Here is a 23,091-nt window from a genome sequence, read left to right as displayed (position 1 = left end):
ATTATGGGGCTGTGATACTATTGAATGAATTAAAATCTGTGGAGAACTAAGGATGTCCTGAGAGATGTAGGACTGTCAGAGATACAGCTTAGTTTATATGAAACATAGGAAGGAATTTTTTGATTGAGAAAAATTTTATAATTTAAGAAAGAATGGAAAGCAAGAAACAGCTACATGTTAACATTTTGCTAATGAAGATGGAGGAAAGAACTAAATTCTGTTCATTGCCATTTGCAATCTAAAGCCAATTGGGAGGTTCAGATTTGAGAAGGAGATTGTGTATCTTGATATGTGTGTATGTATGTATGTGTGTATTTTTCAAAACCAGTGTAACTTTATTGGCTCAGATGGTAGTTATTCTCATTGTCCAGCCTGCCCCACATTTCCTACCAAAGTACCCACCTGTATTTAGATACATGCTTTAAAACTTCAGTTGAGCCTTGCTACTTATTTCATTTTAATTCCCCTTTCCCCATCATCTCCCATCTCTACCTGCTAATTTTTGTCTTTTGTTTCATGATGAAAATTGAAATAGTTCAGCATAACGTTCATGTTTTCTTTTCAATGAAGATGTTTTAGATGTACTTATATTTGCTGCATAGCCAGCTTCTAATAGTCTCTGCCTTCAACATTTAGACAGGAAACTGAAGTGAAATTCTAAATGTGTGGAAGAATCCTCCAGGGTCCATAAATATGTAGTTTCATTAAGATTACAAAAAGACCATTGAATTTGACAAAGTCACTATATATTCTAATTTTAAAATAATTTAAATCTAAAAATGGGAAAACATTCTCAAGCACACAAAGAGACTTCATAGGAAAATATTTTACTATAAAAATAAACTGACCTCTCAAAATAAACTGAGTCTTGGTGATATTGAAATTTGGTAAATAGTGCCAACTGTTCTTTGTTTAGGTGCTTATTGGAATATGGTAGGTCTGTGATTGTGTGAATGTAAACATGATGATGAAATTAAACTTTGTGTTCCTCAAAACTAAAATCATCTTTAGAAACTATAATCTCAATGAAGCTTTATAATCATTCTTGCCCCACCTGTTTGTGTCAAACTAAAAAGTTGGAAAATAATTCTTTAAAATATCCTCCTTCCACAAAGACAACAGTTCCATTGATTCTTGAAAAACATATTTAGACTACCCTGCTAGCAAACTTTCACTTTATTATCCCTGGCTTATATTTATTTGCCTCTAAGTCTGGAATCTTTCTGGTTTAAGTCTCAATGGATGACAGACTGAAAACATTGCCTCCATCCTTTTTCCTTTTCCCAAAGATGGTTCTGTTCCTCATATTAAGTGAGTTCAGTACCTTTGGGGCTGGGGGAAAGGTGGTGGTGGCAATAGGCAAAATGTTGCGAATTATTGAAACTGGATAATGGGTACAAGAGAAATCCTTTATTATATGCTATTTTTGTATGGTTGAAAATTTTGATAATTTTTTTTTAATGCAGTCAGAAAAATAAGATAAATTAGCCCAACCAACAATCGGTTTGTTGCCCAGTTAGAAATAATATGAATTTGGGAATTTCAGGGTACAGACTATAAAATGATCTTATCTCAACAGGTTATAATTCTATGTTATTTAGTATAGTCAGTCCAGGCTTTAAAGCACTTTGAATTATTACCTTCAAGGCAAAAGCTTGGATCTGAAACCACCAAACAGGGAGCCTGCCATCATTTTCTTTCAATTCCAATGTTTCCTCCCTTATCAAATGTCTAGTCTATTTTGTTTCTTTTCTGGTTAAAGCCATTTTGAAATTGTGGTTGTTCCTTGCCATACTAACTAGAATACTTGAGTCTGATTCAAAGGTTTTCCATTTGTCACTTTCTTCCCCCCTTCAGCTTACTTAATTACTGCCTTGAGTCAAACATGTGCTAATGCACCAATCTGTTGTAGTAGAAAGAGCACTGGATTGGGAGTGAAGAGTTTTCAGTCGCAGCTTTCCATGAACTAGCTTAATGATTCTGTGTAATTATTTCACTCCATAAAATCTTCTAATCTGAAATTGTCTTTAATTTGTCATTTTGGGACTTTTAACCATTCAAAGCTACTTTTTAAAAAAAATTCCTTTCCTAGATTAAGGTACTATGACACTCTGTCTTAAATGACAGACAAATGACTCAAGTCATTGACTTAAATTCATCCTTGTGGTCACATCCTACTCAAGTCTTCACGTCATATGTTTGCATTCCCCAAACAACTCCTATTGACTTTTTAAAAAACTGTTTATTTATTTATTTTGAGAAAGAGAGAGAAAGTGTGAGTCAGGGATGGGGCAGAGAGAGCAGGAGAGAGAGATAATTCCAAGCAGGCTCTGCACAATGTTAGCATGGAACCCGACATGGAGCTTGAACCCATGAACCATGAGATCATCACCTGAACTGAAACCAAGAGTTGGATGCTTAACCAACTGAGCCACCCAGGTGCCCCTTCTATTGACTTTTTTAATTGATCTTTTTTTCAAATAAATATTATTTATTAGAACAGTTTTAGATTTACAGAAAAAATGAGAGCATGGTATAGAGTTCTCATACATCCCATACCCAGTTTTTCTTATTAATATTTTGTATTAGTATGGTAATTTGCTCCAATTAATGAACCAGTGTTAACATATTATTATTAACTAAAGTCTCTGGTTTATTCAGATTTGTTTTTTTTTTATTTAATATAATTTTTTGGTTCAGGATCCTGTCCAGGATACCATGTTACATTTAAAGTCTTTATATTTTTAAAACAGTTTCAGGTTTATGATAAAGTTGAAAGGAAGGTACAGAGATTTCCTGTATACCCCTCTCCCACACATGCATGGCCTCCTCCATTATCATCACTCATCAAAATAGTACTTTTTTTTTTTTTTTGTTACCAAGCATGAACCTACATTGACACATCATAATCACCCAAAGTCCATCTTTTTTTTTTTTCACTTTGGGTTTACCACTGATGTTATTCTGTGGGTTTGGACAAATGTACAATGTCATATATTCCTTATCATAATATCATGAAGAGTATTTTCACCATCCTAAAAATCCCTTTTTAGAATGGTGGTGTTCAGTAGGGTAAGTCCAAGGAATCCTGAAATAGCAGTCTTTGAGAACTACTTCATTCAATTTAGAACTGTTAAATAAGAAATTGACACTTCGGTGAAGTAGAAACAAACACAGAGCACAAAATAAGATTTATTAAATGCTTACTATGTGCCTGGCATTAAGCTTATTGAATTTAGCCTTTAAGCATTTGTACTTAGAATTAGTCTGCTGAATGTAAATCCTGGTTTAGTGTTATTATTGGTTGTAGGACTTGGGCCTCACTTTTTTCATCTGTAAATGGGATAATAATAGTACTTACAGGATTTTATGATTATTAAATAAGATAATATATATAAAATGTTTAACATGGTATTCACTATTTGATAAAGTGCTTGATAAATGCTACTTAATACCAATATTTAGATTGTCACACTTAATCATCATGAAAACCTGTTCTATAGGTACTGTTATTTCCCCCATTTTATTAATGAATTAATAAAATCAATAAAAATTAACTAATTAATTTAAAGTTTATTTATTTATTTTGAGAGAGAGAGAGTGAACATGGAAAGGGCAGAGAGAGAAGGACAGAGAATCCCAAGCAGGCTCCACACTGTGAGTGCTGAGCCCAATTGCAGGAACCCTGAGATCATGACCTGAGAGGAAACCCAGGGTCTGTAGCTTAACCTACTGAGCCACCTAGCTGCCCCTCCCCCATTTTAAAGAAGAGGACAAAAGGTTTAATGATATTGAAAGGATTTGTCTAAAGTAGTAGGGCCAAGATTTGAATTTCAGCAGTCAGAATCCAGAACCCACATACCTTTAATTTTTATGCTCTTATTTCCTCCTAATAAGTAAGAAACAGATACAAGGAAAGATAAGGGCTCAAATAAATGATTCTTTAAGTGTACTGTTGAGATTCTTTGATCATCTAAGTGATTCATTAGCTGTTCCTTCAGAGTTGGTTGGATGAAATGGTTATCTTGTTTGAATGGCCCACCCAATATTTTAGACACACCTATTTTTTCAGTATTTTGTGGGGTTTTTTGTTTGTTTTTGATGAAGAGGTATTTTATTAAGATATTTTATAACTATAAAAATAGTATATGTACTACATAGGAAGTATTGAAAATACAGAAAAGTTTATAGGAAAAAAGTACATGATTTCAGTGCTCAGGACAACTGCTTTTTTTTTAAGATTATCTGTATTTTTTATTATTTTAATTTTTTTTCTAGCTTCAATAAGGTATGACTGACAATAAAAATTATGTATATTTAGGTTGTACAAAATGAATTTTTAAAAGATGTACAATGTGATGATTTAATATACGTATACATTGTGAAATGATAACCACAATCAAGGTAATTAACACATCTATCACGGCACATAGTTACCTTTTTTATTCCTTTGTGGTGAGAACACTTAAGATTTACTTTCTTAGCAAATTACAAATATACAATACAGTATTGTTAACTGTCATCACTATTCTGTATGTTTGCTACCCAGAACTTATTCATCTTATACTGTCATTTGGGAAGAAATATATTGATTACTGGGGACATTTAGTGTATTACTGAAAAATATAAAGTTACACTCTAAATCTTATTTTAAAGTCATTTTCTACAATGAACAACCAGATTAGCTATTACAAGTTTTCATATCTTCGTTAATTCACTGTTTTTTCATAAAAAGCTATCTTCTAGGAAAGTGTTACTAAAATATTTGGCTGCACCAACCAATTCTCAGGTCCTAGAACCACTAGTGATAATAATGTGAATATGTCCTTACTTCACTTTAATAATTTTAATTATTAAGCCCAGTTTAATAATATGTATTAATTAGATTTAATTTTCTTAGTATAAAGCATTCTGTTTGTTAGTTCTGGCTAGGATTTTTTTTTTCCCTTTGAGTAATTGGGTAACCAGGCTTGATGGAATGGTAGGTGAAAGTTCAATTTGTAACTTACTACTTGCAAGATCTTGTACAAATTCTTTACTCTCTTTGAAGTTCAATTTATTACTGTGAATAATTAGGATAATGTCAAATAACTTCACAGGGTGACAGTGAAGATCAAATTCAGTAGTTGATATGAAGAAATGTTTTAAGCTGTTATGTGATAGACAAATAAATATAAACTTTTGATGTGAATCATTGCTAGTTAGAAGAGATCCATAGTACAAAAAAGAAATTGAGAACCTCTGGTTTAGGAATAAAAGGAGGAAATGGATTATCATTTAATGAATTTTCACTATAAGTCAAACACTTTGTATCTGTTTTCATTGAATATTTTTGCTCAGTTTTCCCTAATGAGGAAACTGAAATTCAGGGAAAATGAATAACTTATTTCAGGTCATGACTAGTAAATACGGGAGCTTGATTCAAACTCAGCTTGTTTGACTCTAAAGCCCATGTTCTTTCTACCTAAACACTCTACCTTCTGTACACCTAGAGATGGGGTGTACTATTCATGAATAATTAAGAGAAAGATGAAAAGCTAATCTTTTAGTTTCTCATTAAGATACAGTGATGCCTTGCATTTATTATTACTTCCTTTACTTTCTCTAAATATTTGAAAATAATTTTCTTTTTTTCCCTTTATAACAGCATTATGAGTTGGATAGAAAACTTTGTGAGATTTCACATGTGATTAAGTATATCACCAGCTGGTTTTTCTCTACCTCAGGTCACTTACCTGAAAAAAAAAAGTCATGAAGAACATTTATAATGCATTTCACAAATGAATAAAATATTTTATAAAAAATGAAAATTCTTAATTTAAGTGAAGCAAATAGTGTATTTCATAATGTCTTTTAACTGATTTTTTATAATACATAGGCAGTCATGATTTCAGATTCACTGATGAGAATTGCCTACTTTACACAGAAAATATCCCCATGAAAAGCAACATTTAAACATTTCTTTTCCTCTGGGGAGGGCTTGAGAAATAGAAAGTTCCATGTAGTTTGAGTAATCAAAGTGGTGTGGGTTACATACACAGAAGAGTTAAATAAAGGGAAAGATCACAGAAACTAAATTGCATTCAACTTCCTTCTAAGTCAGCTTTTCATAATGTAGCTTATTTTGTTTCACATGCAGTCTCTTTTATAGAATATTAGGCATATCAATAGTTTAATATAAATATAGAAACACACGTCAAAATCCAAATAGAAATTACTTTTGTATTATCCATACCTTACTTTTCATCTGTATATACAAATAATCAAGGGTTATTGTATTTTCAAAAATTGTGGAGAGTGTTGTTCTTACTGCAAAGGTATAATGGAGTATGTATAAAACAATAGCGTGTTTTGCAGTGCATGTGCAGTTAACTGATCATTCCTGTCAGTTATGGAGTTGGCTGACATTTTACAAACAATAAACAGCAAGTTATGGTGGTATCCTATGTACATTCATTCAACAACATTTATTTAATTATTGAGCACTTAATACATTCAAAGCATTGTACTTTGCACTCTATTAAGATATAAGGATGGCTACAACATAACTTTGCCTCCAGGAAACTTGAAATTTTGTGGAAGGGATAAGTATGCAAACAACCAACTCTATTTGCCTTAATAAATATTACTGATTTTGTACAATTAATCTCTGTCTTTCCTGGGGAAGAAACTATTTTTTTTTATCAAGTGTTCATTATATGTAGACACTGTACTCAAGAATTAATGCATTCGGGGCGCCTGGGTGGCTCAGTCGGTTGAGCGTCCAACTTCGGCTCAGGTCATGATCTCGCGGTCCGTGGGTTCAAGCCCCGCGTCAGGCTCTGTGCTGACTGCTCAGAGCCTGGAGCCTGTTTCAGATTCTGTGTCTCCCTCTCTCTCTGACCCTCCCCCGTTCATGCTCTGTCTCTCTCTGTCTCAAAAATAAATAAACGTTAAAAAAAAAAAATTTAAAAGGATTAATGCATTCAATGTGCTTTGAATAATGCCTTCCACTTAGTAGGTAGTCAACAAATATTATCTGTTACTATTATTAAATATAATCATTAAAGCAATTCTATAAGATAGCTATTTTTATTCTCATTTTATAGATGAACTATACAAAGACAGGGATAGATAACTTGTTTAAGGATACATAGTCAATAAGTATTATTCAGATCTGAATTCAAGGCTCATACTGTAGAACAGTAGTCTCAAAAACAGTGGGCATGTGCCCTAAGGAATATGCAGGATGACATATTAGGGTTTGAGAAGATAATCAAAACTTTTATGTATATATTTTTTGTTTAACAAAACTAAGATTAAAGTTTACTAATCTGTAGTATGCAGATTGGTGCTGGCAATGTCAAAGTGTCAATCATATGCATTGTATGCATTGTATGCATTGTGCAAAGTATCCTGAAGGGAGAGTGGGAGTGGATTTGCTTTAAGATTTGGGGGTACTGAATTTTATTTGTGCCTTGTTGTGAGGAATCACAGTTTATGCTATCCAGTTTTAACTAACTCTTACAAAACAGACAACTGACTTAAAAAAAATAACAGAACAAAGATAGAATAATAGTCAAGCATATTTAAACAAGAGTATCTTTAATACATATTATGCACATGTCAGCTATATTATAAAGTAAAAACAATGACGATTTAGTCATTTGACAATAAATCAGCCAAAAATAATGATCAAGAATACATCAGTGATCAAGATACAAGAATACAAGTCAGCCAAAAATAATGATCAAATATACATATTTGAAATGTATACTTATATTCATTCTCATTAAGGATGAACCTCACCCTTAGTGTATGATGTGCCCTGAGCCAAAGTGACTGAAATAATGCATGAAAAATAAGTGGCAGCAAACTATATCACATTTATGTGTCAGCAAATGTTAGAAGATGCATAGAAAACATTGCTGAAGATTAAAAAAATAAGTCCTTGAAAAAATTATACAGTGTGAAAGGTTTACTATATAGTTAAATGAAAGTACTGATATTTCCAATATTTCAACAAATGGTATTTGTTAGGCTCAATTTCACTACTACAAAGAACTACATTTTTATGAAACACTAGAAGGCTTGCTTGGGGAGATACTTGCTAAGCCTCAAAATACTCTTTAAGTAAAACAATGCCTACTGAAAAACCTGTGTTAACATAGTTTTGGAGCTTCGGAGGGCTTGGGTGGAATGGAAAAAAAGATTTCTAGGTAAGATTACAGAGGTACTTCTACACATGAAATTCTTTTACTCATCATTTATAAGCAACTTATTTTAGCAAATCAGTCAAAGTCAAAAGTATACATGGGTACTGTAGGATATCATTGATGTGGTTATTTTTTTTTTTCAACAGATGCTTTGCAATATAGTAGAAAATACATCAAATATAGAAGAATCTTAAAATTTTCGTAGAATTTTTATGATAGTTCGTAATAAGATGGAGAGTGGACATGAATATTATTTGCACCACTGGAGTTTCACTGGTTATTCAGTGGCTGAGTATTAGTGATACTAACAATGAGTTGAGAAGGTAATGACTCAGGGTATGGAGAGAACATTTTCATATTGAATGTTTGTAGTTATATTCATTATAATGTGATTTTGTTGCCAAAACCAATGTAATTGTAAAACTCTAGTTTCTGCATAATTGAAAAACTGTATCAAAACTGTATCTGAGAACTTTTTAAAATTTGGAATAGAATTTTATAACTTGTTTCAAAATCTTCCAAATGAAATCTTTAAAGAGGCGTTAAAATTCTTTTTTTTTTTTTAAATAAAAAAATACTACAAATACCTTTTAGTTTATAAGAACAACTCATGGACATTTGGAAAGATGAAAATTTACTAGGCAAATTTCAAGAAAATCTTCAACGTAATTGTTGGTTGAGATTGAAAATTGAGTATTGTGATTTAATAAGCACAGCCAATGATGCCCTTCTTCCGTTTGGTTCTATTATTTTGTGAGGCTTTTCTCCCACCGTGACCATTCCAGCAGGTATCACAATAACCGGATTGTAGTAACAGATCTTCACGTGACTGTGTCACAAAGTGTAAAACCAAGCTAAGATATAAAGAATGGCAAATATTTAACCAAATTACTCTAAAGTGTTGTGTTTTAGTGAGAGCAAAAATGTTTTAAAATTGCTAATAAATACAACAAAATTAAAATTTATTTAAAGCATCATTTATTTCTTGTTTTCTTATCCTTTAAAGTGCTTATCCTTTAAAGGGCTTATTCATATGTTCTGTAATGTATATAGCATGGTAGTATAAGTCTATAACTTACAAATCATTATATATATTGAGGTGTGCGCTTATATTGATCAGTGCCCAGTCAGAAAAACAGAAATGACTCAAGACAGAGAGACTTTAATCCGAGAATTGGTTACAAATGTGTTGGAAAGTCTGATGGAAGGGAAAGACAGTGGCAATGGTATGTAACAATGAATATCTGCAGAAAGCAAGGGAAAGTTTTGTTACCCGGAGCTTACAAGCACTGTGCTGCAGAGGCAGCTGGAGCACTGCTGCTGCTGCGGCTGTTGGATTCATCATTGCCACTCTTTGCAGGAAGCCAGGCACCCGCACTCCTACTGACATGGCAAGAGCCCAGCAGTCCACCGTTCCACCAATGCTGTTTTACTTGCCAAGGCTGTTAGAGCGTGTGCTGTTCTGCAACCGCAGTACTGGTGCTGCCATCAGCAGTCCTAAGAGCCAGATCCCAAGAGCCCTGCACTGCAGAGGCTGCTGAAGTACCTTTGTTGAGGTTGCTAATGCCAAAAGCAAAAGAAGAAAAAAAAAATGTTCTTTGATCATTTGCCAGGGCTTCTCATTCTGGCAAAGTAATCTGGGAAATGTAGTTTTCAGGTTCCAACACAGAAGACTATGGAAGGGGTGGGAATGGAGTTGGGAACCAACAGATAAATGATTGTTGTAGAGTTTAAAATATTTTTTAATTATGGGATCTATAGTTTTTAAAAATTGGAGAAACCGTTGCTCTAGAGTATAGCAGTAGTAAAACTACATCCTCAAATTTTATTTATTTGTTTTAGAATGTATTCTAGTTTGTTATCTAAAGCTAGCGTTGTTATTCAGGAAGCAAACACTGGCACTGTATCATTTATTTACAGCCAGTATTTGTTTTGATTAGTTACAGTGACATTTATTATTGGTCTGTGCCCAGACCTTCAGTCATAAATATTTTGTATATCATCCACCACTTCCTAAAATCTCCTCTGATTTATTGTTAATTTCTATACATTTATTAATTTAACTTTTAAAGTAATAACGATAGTGAAAATGCAGCACCTGAAGACTTCAGAGTTTGTTTAATTTATAATGCCTAATATTATGTTTTATAATATCTATTATTTTATTATAAAATATACTTTAAACATCTGATTAAACTCCTAAAGCATAAATTGTTTAGTGGCACATTGAATTAATGCACTTATTGGTGGATAGAGTGTAGGTGAAGTTTAGTTATTTTAGGCAAAAACAACATGCATTTTATTAAATTATTAGCTTAGAGTGTTTTTCAATTATGTCAATTGCAGACTTCTAGATATGACATCATAAGAAGTGTGTATTGGAGTAGCAGACCACTAAATTTCTAAAATGAACTCCACAAAATGACGACTCAGTTCTTTCATAGCCCTTTTCATAATTAATACAGATTTAATTATGGGCAGTTTTCCTCTCTTACTGATTACTAGTAAAACTATTTCCTCAATTGGTGAGACACTTCTTTTAGGCTCCTGTTCTATATAGGTTTAACAGATGTTGGACATACTATTTGTGTTTTGAAAGATCCCATTATTACATTTTAAGTAATATAATGTCAGTTTGAAACAGAGTAGGACATAAGCCTAGATTTATGGATTTTCTTTTTTTTTTTTTTTTTTTTAACGTTTATTTATTTTTGGGACAGAGAGAGACAGAGCATGAACGGGGGAGGGGCAGAGAGAGAGGGAGACACAGAATCGGAAACAGGCTCCAGGCTCTGAGCCAACAGCCCAGAGCCTGACGCGGGGCTCGAACTCACGGACCGCGAGATCGTGACCTGGCTGAAGTCGGACGCTTAACCGACTGCGCCACCCAGGCGCCCCATGGATTTTCAACATGAAATAGAATTTATGTTGATACTTTTGATAATTTTGAAATACCTGATATAACTATTAAAATAACATTTTACTTAATATAATTCATTTCAAAATTTCTATTTCATAAGAATCCTGCAAAACATGTCTGGTACATGTATATATATATATATATATATATATGTAAATATATATATATATATACATGTACTAGACATATATTTACATATATATAAAAATATATATAAATATTTATAATATTTACATATTTATATATATGTGTATATATATATATATACACACACCAGAATGTATAATATATACATTACACACACACACACACAAACACACACACACATACACACTGATTAATAAGATATTTCTGTATTTGTTATTAATAGAAATGAAAAAGATTGAGATTTTATGCAGCTTCTTTTCTAAAAACTTGATATGTCCTTATATGTTTAAAAGGCTGTGGTTGTAAACTTATAAGCTATTGGGGTCAAATGGGCTTTCTTAAACAAAAATAAGAGATACTGTTTCCACCCATTTTGAATCATCCGTGTGGCCTGTTGCCTCAGAGGAGTTAGCAGGCTGTTGTCATGCTGACTCTATTATTAATAACTGGCTTCAATATTACTGGACAGATTGTTACTAATGTTTCCAACCCCTTAATCAAACTGGTTCATGGTAGCTTTCTTTTATCACTTTTGAACATTGTTTATATGCTGCTTTTCTTCATTATCCTTTCTTTAAATTTTACTTTGTGACAATTAATACGATTTTTCTCAAAATATGTGAAATAAGTATTGAAATTATCTGGGAAATCCATGTGCCCTCAAACCTGTTTCCCACCATTAGTCTTTTTTCAAAATCTTCCTAATACCACCAGTTTATTATTCTAGAACATTTTTAAAATAATTTTGTCAAGCCTCTCCCTCTATCCCTCATAAATTCCATTGGATTGATTTTAGGCCTGACTTTACCACTTAGTAGCTAGGTGACTTGGAGCCTCAGTGTCCTTATCTATAAATGAGAACATTAATATTACCTTTCTTACAAGGCTGTAGGGAGGATTCAATGACATGCGTAAGTAGCATTAAGCACAGTCCTTGACACGTGTAGTAGTGGTAATTTTTATTTTAAGAATGAATCTTTTCTAATAGTAGCAGCTTTTTAATTTTTTTTTTTTTTAATGTTTATTTTGGAGAGAAAGAGACAGAGTGCAAGTGGGGAGGGGCAGAGAGAGAGAGGGAGACACAGAATCTGAGGCAGTTCCAGGCTCTGAGCTGTCAGCACAGAGCCCAACTGGGGCTGGAACTCACGAACTACAAGATCATGACCTGAGCCGAAGTTGGACGTTTAAACGACTGAACCTCTCAGGCGCCCCAGTAGCACCTTTTTAGATCAGAAAAACAAGATGGAGTTTTTGCGGGTAGAATCACCAAGGAGGATGGTGGAGAGCTCACCAATCTGCTGGACAAATAACAGCTGTTAGCAATTAAGATGCCTCTGTTATGTATCTTCTTCTTCTTCTTTTTTTTTTTTTAATGTTTATTTATTTTTGAGACAGAGAGAGACAGAGCATGAATGGGGGAGGGTCAGAGAGAGGGAGACACAGAATCTGAAACAGGCTCCAGGCTCTGAGCTGGCAGCACAGAGCCCGACGCGGGGCTCGAACTCACGGACCGCGAGATCATGACCTGAGCCCAAGTCGGACGCTTAACCGACTGAGCCACCCAGGCGCCCCTGTTATGTATCTTCTATGTGACTTTTATTTTTCCTATAGAACACACGCCATAATTTCTGTTTCTTTTTCCTTGTGTATTGAATATAACCTGTACATATGAATAAATTATTATGTAAGTGTTGAAACTTTAAAGACAGTTGCCAGCACTGTCCTAGATTGTTTAAGAGAGACGATTGAGCAGGGAGCAGGAAAAGTTCATGTAGTATACATGTCTAATACATTTTTCTAGAGCAAGGGAGATATTGCAAATGACATTTTAATGCTTTTTAACCCTTTGATTTAAAATTTATTGTGTCATGAAGGTACTCTTTTCCTGTGTTTCTGGAGATATTCATATCATTTAATTGATGGAGGTATTAACAATTAAATTATAATAAATTGTAATTCAGACATTAATCTATATGCTTTTTCTCTCTTACCGTATTTCTCCTGTATATTTGTGGGAAAAGGTGATTGACTCATATCTATATCTGAGTCATTCTATGTTAAACATGCTTTTGACTTTTTGCTATTCACCATCCACCGTTTACTGACCACTGTTCACAGTGCTACTGGTCACTCCTTGGAACTCTGGTCTCTCTAAGAAGCTTCTATGTTTGCAAGGGCTACAGTATATGGATGAATTTATCACAGTACCTTCATTTTCCATCCTTGTACTCCTCATTACACTAGTAAACAAAGCCGTACAAGCTTTCCAGAAGGTTTGAAGAGAAGAAGATTGGCAAAATGTAAATGTGTTAGAAGTTAATATTAGGCATCATTCTTTTTAGAAAAATCTTTTGGCCACCTTGACATTGGGAATTTCTCACTACCCACCTTTCTTTCTTATCATTCTCCTCTCTTCCTCCTCTTCTGTCATCTCTACGCTCCCCTGCCTTCAAATTGTCATTAGTTTCTTATGGAGTACACTTTGGCACCACAAGAAGAATTATTCAGTTCCCACCCACTTTCTGACCTTAACCAGCTTACTAAAGTGTTTTCTTCAAAAGGGATTGTTCCTCTCCTATGAGGAATTTTAAGGCCAACTTTCAACTTATACTTGAACACTTATGTAGTAGAAGTGAAAGAAATAATGGATAAGTGAAATGTGAAGGGAAGCTGAATTTTCTTCTCAGAGATGATTCGAATTAAAATCCTGCTAGCTATATAGGACAATACTTTTTTATTCAACATTTTATTAAAAAATTTTTCATACATAGAGAAAAGTTGAATAATATTACTTTTTTGGTACCATTTTCATTTTTCACAAGATCTTAAAGTAAGAATATGTTTTATATATAATTTAAAAAGTTTAAATGCTATTTAGAGGTGGTTTATATCATCCTTAGAACCCAAGTTTGTTAAAATATTTAATTAACCAAGGTTTATAAATTCCATATATTGTTGCTTTGTTTTTTCACTCATTCACTCATTCATTCATTCATTCATTCATTCATTCAAGAAAGCTCTATTGAGCTTTAACTGTACTCCAGGTGTTCTTCCAGATATTAGGCTGTCAAAGCTTGATAAATAGAGTCCGTGTTCTGGTGGGTCCTTCAGTCCAATGGCAATGGGAAGTATATTAAAGGATAAAATGACTGTAGCACTGCAAAGGGCATACTAAAGATACTCCCAATGATGTAGTTTTCATGTAATGTTTTGTTTTTGTTTAAAACTTAAATATTTGTTGACTAGAATTGAAATGTATCTCTTCCCATTTAAGGATCATACTACTGGTCTTCTACTAGGAAACTATGATTTATCTACAGGCTCTTCTAGTTTTTCTTGGGACTCCTGGGACACAGTTTTAAAACTGATGACTCAAATTAAGGATTATTGTCTAATTATATATACCACAATAGAATTACTTTATGATGGTGGCCTCAATGACAAAATCAGTACTTAGTATAGCACTTACTCATTTTGACCCATTACCCCAGTCTTTGCTTTTCCAACCATGTACCAGGGCTAAAACTTATTCTGTCCTTCATTGCAATATGACTTTTTTTTTTTTTTAACTACTCCCCCTTCTCTTTTCTTTTGGGAATGTTCCTTTGAACAATCTTAAAATGTTTCAACGTTCTTTTCCTGTTTAGCCTCACATGATATAAAAACATTAGAGATGTCTGAAAAAGGACTTGATTAAAGTGTGTTCAGGATAGTGGTAAATGCTTTTGAAATTAGTTGAATTTTTTTGTCTTCAAGATTAAAAAAAAAAATCTCACCCTTCAGGTACTTTTGGAAGTGTTCATTTCCCAGAGTACTCTGTGACTCTAAAATTAATGAAACTGTATGCTCCAGGTTAATATCTATCACTGATTTCCACAGTCATTTAAGAATTTCATGTACTGTGTACTTGTAGAAGACACTTTTCTAGGCGCCGTGGGGGCAATGAATAAAGTGTACTCAATGGGTCTATAAACTACACTGCTACAGAATAAACCATTTGTCTCCAGTACCTCCCTCTGCTCCACATTTGTCTCCAATCTAACCTTAGTACTAGTCCCTGTCTTGTGCGTGCGTACACATGTCTTTCATAAGCCACATATTAAATTTAGGTATTTATTTTGTTGGACTTTATTCTGAGGGAGAAGCACAAAGTTTAAGGCACTGCATTACATGAGATATCACGCCATGTAATGGCACGATTATTTGCTTATACTAATATTGTTTGCTGCAAGTCTGTCCCCCAACCAGGCTGTGAAGTCTTCAAAAGCAGAAACTAAATCATATGTTTTATCTTCACTTTTTACCCCCAAGTATCCTGAATGGCACAGAGTGGGCATATAATCCATGTTTAGTTAATGCACAAAGATCAGAGCAAGGGCAAATTCTTTCTTGCAGAATGAGTCATTAGTATCAAAGTGTTCAGAATATATCTCTAAATAATTCAAAGTTAAAACCAAGTGTGTAAAATCTAATGATGGTTATTCAGCATCTCTCACAAATCATGTATAATTGAATCCTTGCTTTTTCCACGCTTTTCTCAGGCTATTGGAAAACGGTATTTTTTATTGTATTTTATTTATTATTTATTTAGTTTTTTTTAAAGCAATCATTTGCATTAGTATTAGATATTTGATACCTGAACTAAGGAAACTTTAAGGACTATGTAGATTTTTAAAAATTTTTGTTTGTTTTTTAAACAGAGGGCACTTAAGCAAATAATCTATGGGAATTATATATAATGCAAGTAGGCTTTATACATTGATAGACTTGTTGATTACAGGTTGTTTTTCAGTTCAAGCAAATGGAAGCACATATTTATGGACATTTGGAAACAAAGAAAGGCAACTGAATGGATTATGTAAATTTTTAAATAGAGTTGCTAGACTCTTAAACCAGATGTGTTGAGAACTCTGTAAATTAGAAGAGCAAATCTGTACTATGCTGTATTAGTAAGCAAGATGTGAGAAATCATCAGGATGTGTTGAGTTTGACTCCTAAGCACAGAATCTTGTGGTTAGATGGGGACTTAGCTGCCATTAGATACTGGGAGAGAGTAGGATGTAGGGATTAAACTTGTGCTCTAAACCAGACAGGCTGGGTTCAAATGCTATTACTCCTCTGCTGTGTGATTTCAGGCAAATTGCTTAACCTCTCTGTTTCTTCACCTGAAAGTGCCACTAAAAATAATCTCTACCTCATAGGGTCACTAGGGTTTAATGAGTTAATAAATGAAAAATACTTTGAAGAGGACCTGGCAAATAGTAACCACCTAAGCATTAGCTATCATCGTAATCATTGTTATGTTATCTACTTCAGTTCCTTCCTTTTAAATTTAATTATTTTTTTATATGAAGAAGCGGAAACTTCATTTCCATTTGGATGGTTACATGGCTTGCACAGGGCATACAATCTACTCGTGGCCATGCTGAGACCAAAACCAGTTTTTAACTCCCACTCTAGGATCTTTCTACCAGATGAAATTGCTCCATGGCATATCAGCATACAAAACCACTTAATTTAATAACTATAACTTCCAGAGTCTGATAGTCAATTAGGATTATTGTTTCACATGGTGCTATGGTTAATTCAGTGCATGGGTCTTGCGTCCCAGCGGGGAGAGTGTATCTTGAACTCCAGAAAATACTAAGAATGTGCCACTTACTGTGCTTGGAATCTAGTAAAGTGTGAAGATATGGAGAAAGCATTGAGGTATTGTGCATTTTGCACTAAGCCAAAATATTTCTTTTTCTTTTTAAAATTCAACTAGCTAGTTGTTTTTTAGAAAAGGTGAATAGCTTTCACGGTCCTTTACATTCCTTTTGACTCCTGCTGGTGGAAATCAAATAATGTCTTCTTATTCTCCTTGGGTTAAAACAAAACGATACAAAACAAAAATACCTAGAACCTTATTTTAAAAATCAGGACATGGTTATATCTAATTTGAATCAGTCTGTCAAACTGTGAGGCCTGTGTGCTTTTTTAAGTGGCATTTTTCTTCAAACATTGGAATACAGCTTCAGAGAAACAATAGGGCAATAGTAGAAAAACAGAACTGCCAGGCTGAGCAGTAAGGGGTGAGATGCGTGCTGGTACCTTAGGCAACACTGAGTGTATTTTAGAAAGGTTTTTCTTAAGACGTGAGACCAAAAGCGTATCTGTTTATTTTATTACATCCCCTTTCCTGTGTATCTGTCCCCTCCTTATTACACAACCACCCTTGAGAGGGGTAAAACACTATTGCAGCAGCACCTGAGAATTAGAATTAGTGGTTTTCAGTGAGAGTGGAGGGCTGGACTCTTGGTTTCCTACTAGAATTTCCCAGGACAGTTTGCACAGTGTGTGGCTAGACAGCATCTTCTAATTTCTGTTCTATAGGTTATCTACCCTTATAATAGCTAAATCAATGCCTATCTCCATTCTGAACCAACATAATGACCCAAGGTATAACTGATGTTCTAAAATATTTTTGTGAATCAGCTCACGATAGACTTGATCTATAAGTTATATATTGAAGTGATTAAGTTCTTTATTTTATTAACTGAAAACTGGCTTCTAAAGGAAGGAATTGATGCTTATATGGTACAGTAGTTTTGTTTATGCAAAGGAACATATTCTAATTTTTGAAGCATGGTAAAACACAAAACCATATAAAAAGGATGATTTTAAAATTAATATACTTAATATGCAATTAATTATTGGTGCCCAGATTCAGGGTTTAAGTAGGTCAGAGGCACTCACATTTTTCATTTTTGTGTAAATTTTCTTTAGAATATTTAACTTCTATTGTGATGTTTCTAAGTCCCACATAGTGACACACAGCCAAACTGTATAGAAATATTTTAAGGAAGGTGGATGTGTAGGTAGACAAGCAGAGTATAGTTTTAAAAAATCTGAGGACAAGAAGAAGAGCTTGAAACTTGTTCTGTTTTTTGATGTTTGTAATTCCATAGCTGCAAATATATCACTTAAGGGAGGAAAAGTCACCTGGGAGTAGAGAAAAGGTGTGAGGATCACATAGTGTGGTGGGAAGTGTAATACCAGCAGTATTTTGGTTCTAGCCCATGAAAAAAATGGTTCGTATATCAGACAAAGAAAAACAGTTTTGTTTTGGTTCGTTTTGTTTTTCCCTTTTAAGGAAGACTTATTTAGAAACACTGATTAATTTTATTTTTCCCTCCTTATAAAAGAACAAGGGGTTTCTGCTATGGTTTCAGACCCATATTCATTGAAATCTTGTCCTATTTATGACAGAAGCTCCTAATGGGATTTATTTCTGTTGTTGTAACATTATGTACTATATGCATTGCACCTGTTCACACAGAGTACAATGCATTGTGATATTTGTACAGATAGATGCTTCAAATAAGAAACCAATCTAAGTCTTCTAGAGTACTAGTCTATTAGTACTTAATTAAACTTAATTCTGTTTTTGTCTGCAATTTTGTGTATGGTCTTGATTTATTTACTGAGCAGTGATTTCTTCTTTGCAGTTATCAGTTTTGTCTGAGATCAGTTTCCTATTGTATGGAGTCTTTCTTTCAGAGCCTCCTTTAAGACTGCCTCTGACTTTAAAATCATTACTAGGCTTTTGTCAGAGCAGATTTGTTGACACTCTTCTCACATTAAAAAAATTTTAAAAGATTGCACAAATAAGCTATGCATTTCACTAGTTCCTGCTAATATGCAAAAATGTATTTATGATAATTACATGTACTGTGTGCCAGAACTGAAACAATACATTCCTCATAATGGAGCATAAATAAAGAAGGTGGAGCCAGCTGCTCTTAAACTGTTTATTTGCAAGCAGTAATGATATAGAGAATATACCTTTTTCACTCTGTTAGTCTGGCAATACTGAACCTGTTGCTGCATTAGACCGAGTTGCATTTTGCTGGATAGGGGAAGGAGGGCTGTCTGCTGTCTGGTAGGAGGGCTTTGTCTGTGCCTTTCTCTCTCTGTTTCTTTCTGTTTTTCTTTCTCTCTCCTCCTCTTCTCTCTCTCTCTCTCTCTCACTCGCTTGTTCTGTCTCTGTCTCTCTCTCTCCCTCTCTGCCCCCCCCCCCCGTCCCTCCCTCTCTCTTGCTCTCTCTCTCTCTTCCCGTCTCTGTGGTTTGTAAGGTAGGTTGCAGTGTGTGTATATACACAACATCAAGAGCAGGAAAATGGACTCATTAGGGAGGCAGGCAGTCATTACCACTCACACTGTACTTCCAGGGAGACACCGATTATGAGAAGAGAAACTCAGCGCTGGGGAAGAAGGTAGGGCAGACAACTTTCATAAAAAAAAAATGCCTGCTTCCTCAATCCCCCCTCTACCTATCATCTCCTTTAGCCCCCAATGCTTTTATTCTTTCTCCCTTGAATTTTAATTTCCAGATTTAAGTTTGACAGAGCTGTTGCTAGCTTGAAATTTGGAACATTTATAGGAGGCCTACCCTCTACCAATTTTCCTCTTACTTATTTAAGGGTGTGCCCCTGTGATTCAGTTTAATTACTTTAAAAATAATTACAAACAAACCTATTTTTCTCACTACAGTACCAGATAAATCAGTATCTTTCACTCTTTATAACAGACCCCTCCGTATGTTTGTTAGTCTCTTTGCTTTTCTTGTCTGTTTATGCAATTCCATCTGTCTGTCTATATATCATGTTGTCCTTATTTATTGCTAACTGGGTTTTGTTAGTTATGTGCCAATGAGTTTTAGCTGCAGTGCCAGTGCGGGTATTACTAAAGTGAGACTCTTGTTCTTTGTTTTACATTGAAGTTTAAAGTCCATATTTACAGTTTAAATCCTTGAAGCAGGTTGAATACTTTTTGCCAGCATATTTATTTTATGGCATTGGCTATAAGGTGAGGGGCAGTCACTGAGGGTGGGTAAGAATCTAGAAATTATTTTTATCATCATACACTCTTCTATGTTACATCTGGGGGGTGTATTTTGAAAGGAACAAGGTACTCTGTTTTGTAACTTTTATTTTGCAGATGGACTTTTGCATTTATAGGGATATCACTGTGGTTAGTAAGAATGCAAACTTTCTTAACAAACAGTTTTTATCCTAGGACAGTTTCTTTTCAGTATGTTACTGTGTATTTATGCTTGGGGAGGACAGGGTGGGGGCTGGCTATCTTTTTATAAAGTGGAAGCTATGAAGTGTATCAGGCCATCTTATGCACAACTGCAAGGATTCATTGAACATTTCGGGAACTATAAATAATGTATTTGTTATTTCAAACATAGTTCTGAGGTGCTTTGTTTTTCCTTTATTTATTTTTTTCTTTTTTATGGTGGGAAAAGTTGCATTTCACAACTAGCTGACATTGTTGAACAGTTTTCCCAGAAGAGTGTTCTTCGAAATTCAAAAGAGTAGTTAAATAGGTCCATTTGAAATGCACTCTTAATGGAGTTTTATTCGGATTTGTCCGAAAGTAAAACTGCCATTCCTTTGATAAAAATTAAGTCAGTAAGACACGCAAACGTTTTTGAGCATATACAGGAGGAATGATAAAAAATGGACGCTGATCTATAAAGATCTTTGATAATAACAATCACCTTTTTCGTAATAAAATATTTATTTAATAGAAGTGGCAGACTTTTTTTTTTTTTTTTTTAATTCCATTAGGCCTCTCTGACAACACAAAGAAGTCCATAAAGCAATATTATTAAGCCACCTGGGACGCTAGAGCAGATTCCCAAACATATTCTCAAGGTTCAAACCTAGTAAAATGTTTATTAAAAATCCATTATTCCAAGAGGGTGGTGAACTTTTACTGCTAAAAGTCTTTTTTCCCCCTTTCTTTTTAAAAATTTATTTGGAGACTTTTAATTTGCTTCTATTGCCTAAAGTGTCTTTTAAACTGGAAAGGACAGCTTTGACCAAGAGCAGAACAAATACTAAGTACATTCAGGTCCTGTCAGAGGTTTTTTCCCCCAAAGATTTAAAGGGAAAGTTTTTGGGGGAGCCTATTGAAAGTGCATGTTAATATGGTACATAGTATATACTGTTTCAAATGTGATTTTTCTCCAATTCAAACTCTTGACCCAAAAATTTGTTTTAAAACAAAAAAGTGTCATGTCAAAAGTGTGCATGTCTCATGCACCTGTCATTTTCTATATTAACATTGTGAGGACTATCTGAAATTCTACCTTTTTTTTTTTTTAAAGAAATCTTTCATGTATCTCTTGATCAACAATTCTTTTTCTATTTATGTGTATGTGTGGAGATATCTGTGTGCATATATGTGAAAGTATGTATATATTCTCACACAGGTATGGGTAAAGAAATCACAGATTCTTTGCAGATATGACATTTTAAAAATTTCATGTTAAGTATATTTATGTTAATGAGAAGCCAACAAAAAATGGACAGGCTTTTAGGAGATGAAAATTTATCTTAACCTTCTAGAAAGAATATAAGAAGGCAAAAATTTAGTCATATTTATGGTTGGCTTGATTTTTAGAATGTGCATATGTTTTCCTTTGCATTATAATTGTTGGCCTTCAGTAGGTATAAAATATTTTTAGTATGAAAAATAATCTTGGCCTCTTTGGGGAGGGACTGTCAAAGTCTGTATAGTACAGAACATCATAAAATGTGCATAAGTAAACTTAAAACCAGTGTACTCTGCTAGATGGGGCTTTGGAAAGCTGAAAGGTGTGTGTCACTGCAGGTCTATCGGGTACCGGAAGAGTCATTAAGTAGCCTTACTGGTTATGGTGGCCCCTTCCTATCAGCACATGAAGACTATTGAGAGCCCTGATGTCTTGGTCAGGTCACAGTGGGGTTCATTTTAATATTGGAGCAGACAGTTATCTAACACACCCACATGAGGAAGTGCTCTAAAGCAGTTATTTCATGCTTTGCCATGCCCTACAGCTAAAACAATTTGGTACAGAGTGACGTGTGTGTGCTTTTTAACTTCTGTGTGGTAAAAATTAGCTTTGGCTCCTTGGAAAGGACCAAAAACAGTGGAATAGCAAGACAGTATAATTCAAATGCTAAGCACACATTGGCTTTAACTTTTTTTTTTTAACTTAAGGAAAGAATTACTATGATTATTTTTAATATAAAGATTATATAGTAATTTCCTGGATTTTACTCATTAAGATTTTAAAACTTGCAGATACTTTACTTCTTCACATTTTTCTCCAGAAGTCTACATTCATCAAAAGGATCACAGCTGTATACTTTCCTCTGAAATGTGAACAAATAAATGGCATTCCTGTTTATTTATCTATTTTTGAATTTTAATGATTAGTCCTTGTGCTAATTAACAAATTCCCGTATTCATAAAATCTGGCACTTCATAAATATCCAATTGTGTGATTATCTACACATGTCCTGGCTTTCTACAAATACAGAAATGATCAGTGGATGTGTTCATGGACTTACCCAAGTCTGAGTAGGGGCTGGCCATGCTACCACATAGGAAACCAAGTTCAGACTCTGAGCAAATGTGTTGTCCCAGGGTCTGGCAAGGTGTGTGGATATTGCTGATATTGCTAATTAGTGATCCTTTCTGGCAAAGGAAGGACTGGTGTGGACATTCTTTGAATGCTGCTAGTTCCAGTCTTTTTCAGTCTCAAGGGTGGCCTCCTTAGGTCTAAAATTGATAAAGGATATTAGAGCTGATTTGCCTTGCAGGCCACTTTACAAATACATTTTAACAAACTACAGTTGCCACTGGAGAATATACCGAACTTCTATGAAAAAAGTAAAATAGTATATCCATCTCAAGTTCCTTAACCAGTAAGAATCTTATTAGCATGAAAAGTTGCAGAGCGCTGAAAAGAAAATCTAAATAGTTTTGTTTTTATGGCTGTGTAACTAT

The 23,091-nt window shown here is 34.1% G+C and overlaps 1 protein-coding gene and 1 long non-coding RNA gene across 32 annotated transcripts in view; one reads left to right on the top strand and one right to left on the bottom strand.

Moving 5' to 3' along the window:
• The window catches only part of ZBTB20 (zinc finger and BTB domain containing 20), a 770,914-nt gene that overhangs the window by 25,021 nt on the left and 722,802 nt on the right, over positions 1-23,091 (top strand). For 5 of the 31 annotated variants that reach the window (XM_045436916.1, XM_045436906.1, XM_045436894.1 and 2 more), the window contains exon 1: positions 19,321-19,520. The exons of 22 other annotated variants lie outside the window; for them this stretch is intronic. The gene's annotated coding sequence lies outside the window, so the exon portion shown is untranslated. Of the gene's footprint in view, positions 1-18,803; positions 19,521-23,091 lie in introns of those variants that run through there. 4 more of the 31 variants (XM_045436905.1, XM_045436888.1, XM_045436896.1 and 1 more) reach the window with 1 other exon arrangement.
• Positions 9,342-23,091, bottom strand: part of LOC123575921 — a 30,092-nt gene continuing 16,342 nt past the window's right edge. Inside the window, exons 2-3 of the long non-coding RNA XR_006701087.1 lie at positions 22,653-22,863; positions 9,342-9,755 (exon numbers count right to left, since the gene is read on the bottom strand). This is a non-coding gene — a long non-coding RNA (uncharacterized LOC123575921). The remainder of the gene's footprint in view (positions 9,756-22,652; positions 22,864-23,091) is intronic.

The sequence above is a fragment of the Leopardus geoffroyi genome, chromosome C2 (genome assembly GCF_018350155.1).
Source record: "Leopardus geoffroyi isolate Oge1 chromosome C2, O.geoffroyi_Oge1_pat1.0, whole genome shotgun sequence".
NCBI lineage: Eukaryota > Metazoa > Chordata > Mammalia > Carnivora > Felidae > Leopardus > Leopardus geoffroyi.
The sequence above is the reverse complement of the archived record's forward strand: the minus strand, read 5'-3'. Positions and strand labels throughout refer to the sequence as shown.